At 43.8% G+C, this 6,000-nt stretch overlaps 1 long non-coding RNA gene across 1 annotated transcript; it reads left to right on the top strand.

The window, feature by feature from the left end:
* Positions 1 to 1,323: 1,323 nt before the first annotated feature.
* On the top strand, positions 1,324 to 3,296 carry LOC112557708. The gene is made up of 2 exons (XR_003097987.1): positions 1,324 to 2,567; positions 2,815 to 3,296. It is a non-coding gene; the product is annotated as an uncharacterized LOC112557708 (long non-coding RNA).
* Positions 3,297 to 6,000: the final 2,704 nt, after the last annotated feature.

Raw genomic sequence — 6,000 nt, forward strand, 5'->3', positions numbered from 1 at the left:
CACACGGACAGCAGCTGATAAAGGCCACGAGCTCTGGTACAGCAAGGGAGGGAACCAATCACGACGTGGCTTTCACGTACGTAGGGAAGTGGTCATCAACTGTTTGTTCATCTTTGACAGACTGATCTTCATTCACATATCCATTCCCCTCAATGTCATCCTCCTCCACGCAGGATGACCACGCAGTAGAGAAGTTCTATGAACAGATGGACAGCGTCCTGAAAGTAGTGCCGAAGAAGGATAATCTCATGATCGGCCATTGGAGCGCTAAGGTCGGCCCAGACGAGTACCAACAACGAACAGGAACGGTGGACAAGTTCTGTCGAGGAGAACAGAGGCTAAAGATTCACCCTACAAATTATCCTTCATCGTCATGAAGAATCGAGAACGGACTGGCGATCCCCATTTGGCTGTTAACCAGATTGACTACATCTTATTACTGAGGACTTTCAAACCCATGGTCAGCAAGGTCAGAACCCGGTAGTACCAAGGTTTAGACATAGGCAGCAACCACAACCTTGTGACAAGCCTCAAGCTGACGCTCAACGTGAAGAGCCGGGGATTCGAAACCCGAGCTGCGAGACCAAAACGTTGGAGAACTTTTCCTGACCCAACTTGAGGCAAGTTCGCTGCCCTCGTGTTATATAACACTAAGCAGACATAATTGACATGTGATGTAGAACCGATCGCGAGACACATCCCAGAGACACGTTCTCCAGGTTCTCGAGGTGAGGGTCGCTTCATGCAAGAGCTGTTCAACATTGAACATGGACCGTCCCAGGTGGCAAACCTTGGTCACACATGCATGTCGAGATTGCCCCCATACTCCCACCCCACTTGCACTTACAGACCGGCTGATGATCTGCCAGTTCCACTCAAAAGGCGGAAAATGATGATTCTGATGACTCCCTTAATCTTAAAACGCAACATTTAAAACTACGATTTAAAGACAGTTTATTTAAGTCTTTGAACTTGTATATTTTTAAGTTTCGATTTGAAGGTTGTATTCACAAAACGACTTTACCACAAGACATTGTTTCTCTATCTTAAAATCAGAAAATGTTCTTGCTGACCCTCCCGACGGGACCACACGTTCCCTTACAGCAGTTAAAAGCACATACGTTTATATATATATACAATCCATTGTGTACTTAGAACATTCTTGTAACACTCGAGGTTCGCGGAGCTCCCGGCCTCGTAGTCGCCAAATCAGAACTATTTGAAAACTTCAGCCGAGCAGATATGGGAGGACGACATTAAACGTGGACAGTGAAAGGTCCTCCTTAATTCCATAATCAGCCCATTTCGACTCAGTCTTGTGTACAGCACCTTGGCGGAGTCGGTTGCCGGGATTGCCTTTGATACCCAGCAGGTGAAAGCACGTAAAAAAAATGTCCCTTTACAGAGGCAGGTTTGCCGCGGACGAATACATAACTTCTGCATGCGTGCTTCTGTCCACAATGGCGGCGCGCGAGGACGCTATCACAAGTGTTAGGAGGATTTTAATGCCTTCACATTTGCCGTCCCTACAGAGGTATCTATTTCACTGGGCTTGTTAGGGGAGTTTATTTTAGAAATTTAATTTTTTTTTTTTTGTCCACATGAAAACGTGTCCTGGGCGCATTGTAGCTCGTGGTAACATGTGTTTACTGCACGCCGAGGGCTGTGAATACGAGTGACGGCGGAAAAAAAAGGCAAATCGTGAATTTCTAATCATGATCATACAAATTGATTCTTTCGCACTTGTCACCCTCTGAGCGGGACAAGGAAAGTCACCAGGTAGAGCATCTAGAGAGCTCGTCGGAGGTCAGCGCATGTGGTGTTCACTCCTTCCCTCCTTCTCTCTCGCCCTCTCTCTCTCTTTCACACGAACGCACGGATGCACGCACACACTCTCATGCGCCAGATACATTCCCATTCACTTACACATACGCACATTACAGACACAGACAGACAGATAGACAGGCAGACAGACAGACGGACAGACAGACACATGCAAACATACATTCACGTTCCATTGCATACACACAGGCTACGTTGCCCAATCGTAATGCATAATCGTGGGGCCCGTGGAAAGTTCATCTCGCCAACCAGCAGAAATAATTGCTGCTGCTGCTGCTGATGATGATGATGATCAAGACATCTGTAGACCTTTAGGACCTTCATAATAGCGAAGCAGAGAGGTCAGAGTACACTGCAATGATTGTATGACCCTCTTACCGACGAACTACACAAAGAAACTTTTAATGCAGTAGATAGAGGAGGCAGTCGATGGAAGAATAGACAACTGTAGAAACCCCAAGGCCCGCAGATAAGCCCAACGTTCCACACAATGGCAAAGAAGCGTGTGTCTATAATAGGCACGACACTCAGGTCAACTCACAAAACTAAACTACAGAAATAGTTCTCCCACAACCCTCCCCAAGGCCTGTACGTCAAGGGACACCACTCCAATATAAGGGGAGGCAACGACTCAACGAAAGGAGAGGAATGAGATTCGCTTTCCACATGGTCAGCCATGGACACGGGAACTACTTACTGTCTCTGACTCCCTCGTACAGAGCTCGGTAAGAGACTGCATTTTGAAAAAAACCTTAGACTAGCATAACACACCCACACGCGCCCACACATACAGGCAAGCAGTCTCTTTGTCTTTCATCACTTTTCTCTTATTTTTATTGTATTTATTTATCTCAGTACTTCGGTATGCGTACTTGAAGTGCCTGAATAGTGTGTGTACGTGTGTATGTGTGTGTGTGTGATTATACTCACGTGTGTATATGTGTGTACTTGAATGCTCTACGTTTCTGGAAGGCACTGCGCTGCAGACTTCCACCCGTCCAGCTAGCCGATGTGCTCAAGCTTGTTCAGGGTACAGCCAGCTGTCTACCTGTCCACCCGCTACCCGCCACTGTAAAACATTTGATACCCGGGTGCGGCCATGCAAACACAGGCCGGCACAAATGGGCTTCGACCAGCATACCTGCCGGTTAAAAGAAAGAAGGAAAAAAGAAACTGGCAAAGAAACTGAATTTCGTAGACAAGTGTTTATAGCCTTTGATCTTCGATAAGCTGTTGCTAAGTGCAAGTGTCCCTGAGTATCTCCTCGTGTTAGGCGCGCGCGATGACGTTTGTGGGCGTGTTTGCTATTGAACTTTTTTACGTCTGACTCGACAGGAAGGAATAAAAAAAAGAAAGAAGGATAGAGGGAGCGGTGAAAAATAAAGTCAAGAAAGAGAAAAAAAAAAGAAAAAAAAAAGAAGAAAAAAACAAAAAACGAGAGAAAGAAATAAAAATGTAGAACATAAAATGGAACAAAGGATAATATTTACTAGTTAATGCGCCATATTGACCAAGAGACAAAAACCAGTTTTTTATAGCCACTAAAAAGAATGCTGTTAAATAAATAAACAACAAAAAAGGGAATAGATCAAACGCACGTGGATAAGCCATATCGGATCTCACCCGCCGTCAAAGGAACTATTTATCTGTTTTTGAAAAGCTCAGCCGATAGCGAGGTGTCTGCCGCCGGCAGGCCGGACGGAGTGCTCGGACTTCTAAAGGGCGCACGCTATTGCGCATGCGTAAAGAGTCACGTGGTGTGTGACGTTTCGCTGGCTGCTTGATGCGGAGTTCGTGCGAGACTCGTTCTGGAACGCGTCGCTCGTGCCTGTGTTGCTATGGCGGTGAACAAGCTCAGGGGCTGCTCGACCTTGTGCAATCCGCAGCCCTGGTATGATGTCAACCGAAATGTTGTTTATTTGTTGTTATTTATGTTACTACAATGGCGTAGAAAGTTACTATTCTTTGAGGGGAGGTGAGCAGGAGGAGAAAATTCCATGCTGACGTCCACATTCAGTATCTTTTTTTGACCCTTTGACCCTTCCCGGAGTCCTTGCCCCCTGCCCCTAGTTCCTACGTTAAAACTCTCTTATGTCATGTAAACTGATTATTAAAGTAATCAAAAAAATACTTTAAACTCATGCCGTTAAAAATGATTAATAAATTTTAAACTTGAGTAAGGTATTTGAATTATTAATGGATTGTAAAATCAATATTATATTAAAAACACTATAACTTCAATGACGTTGTTGAACCTTAACCCCAATTTAAACTCTACAACTTTTGCTGATGTAAACTATGTAATTTATTTCAAAAAATTAGCGTATTGTAACATGGAATAATCTTGTTAAATATTGTAGCATTCAGTGATATTAAGAGGGTATCTACCCAGGTGTGGAGAAAATGTATCTAGTTTTCTTAATCTTTTTAATTGTAATTAATAATTAGCAAACAATCTGCATCCACTTAAACCCTACACCGTTTCCTGATTAGGTAGTTTTTCTGTTGGACTCCGAGGCAAACAATGAATAAAATCAATTTTGGCGTTTGATAATTTATTCTTTTTCTTTCTTTCTTTCTTTTGTAGCGGTATACTTCATTGGTTAATTAGTCGGTTGGCATGTTTGTGGTTTAGCTCAGTGGTTGGTTGGCTGTGTTGGGTTTTATAATCGTACGAGAGGCTCAGTAAAAAAAATATTTTGAAAACTCTCCTACACGAAAATTGTCGTCCTAGAATCAGCTCTGCCTAAAGCTGTTTCTCCTCTTATTGTTCTGTAACTTCTGTTGGATACAAGAAAATACTAATATAAAATCCACCCTGAAAACTTTGTTGTGCGTCAGAGGTCATAACCACTTCGACACAACGATCAGAGCAAACAACAAATTACTAAAAATGTTAAGGTCCTAACAAATCCAAAAGGTTAATTGTTATGTTATTGCAGATGCCGAGAATGCGGCTGCTCATAAATATAGGACAATAATCTAACAATCTTCTGTCTGTCCACCATTTAGGAGAAACGTGCGTGTGTGTTTACATATATATATATAGGTGGTTACGCCTCATTCCTCCTACCCCGGGTGACGTCTTCACAGTGTCGGCTCGTGCATGCGTCCCTCGTCAGTCATTACCTGGTAGATCCTCCCAACCTCTACAAAACTATTACCATAATATATCTTCTGATCCCTTTTATTGTGAAGCTCCACTTCCCGCCATTTTTTCATCGTGAGGGGCGGACAAACGTGACGGTGGCTTGTCTGCCCTTTGAGGTGCCACCTACCTTCAAGTTTTTAAGAGTGCTTCAATGTGTTTTTTCTCACTTCTCTCTGTTTGTTCGTTCATTGCATCTTATCGCATCATCTGACCTGGAGTGAAGCTCGTTCGTCCCTCGCGCGGCCGTCGCGTCGTTGGGTCGTGGCGGCGCTGCACGGAAGCTTATCAGACTACGTTTCACGCTTTGGGCCGCGACAGGCGCGACATCTGGTGGGTCATGCAGCAGACTAGAAACACAGTCATGTGGTGCATCGCAATGCCACGCAGACAACCGCATGCCTGCTGTCTTCACGTGACTGCGGAGCTTTTTCGCTCACCCCTTTGTGATGTGAGAGACTGAGAGTAAGAGAGAGACAGAGAGTGTGGTGATAGTGTGTCGGCACACATTTCAACCCCTTGTATACAAAGAAATATGCGAACGACGACAGTTTCAGGAATTTATTTATTTATTCATATACTCTGATTGATATACTTTCATTACCATTGTATAAAGATTGAGAATTGTATCCACTTTGTTGTGGTTGTTGTTGTTGTTCGACAGTTTCTCACTTTTATTATTTATCCTTAACATATGTCATTTTCTTAATTTGTTTGTCCTTTTTGTTTTTGCTATAAGTAGGAATGAAGATAAAGCGTAGAAATAAGTTCCGAAGCTGGTCAAGGATTGTCGGTGACCAGTCGCCAGAAGCTGCTGTAGACTGGATGAATATGAAAGTTCAGGGGTCACAGGTCATCGTCAAACGGACATTACCTTCATCAGCACCGCTATCAGTCTTTATCGATGCACTCTGGACTATCGTTCAGGTCTGGACGATGAAAGTGTATTACCACCGCGGCAGTATATTTTACCAGGAGGTCTATTATAAGCTATAAAATTCCTGTATTGC

This window comes from Pomacea canaliculata, linkage group LG2, assembly GCF_003073045.1.
Source record: "Pomacea canaliculata isolate SZHN2017 linkage group LG2, ASM307304v1, whole genome shotgun sequence".
Taxonomy (NCBI): Eukaryota; Metazoa; Mollusca; class Gastropoda; order Architaenioglossa; family Ampullariidae; genus Pomacea; species Pomacea canaliculata.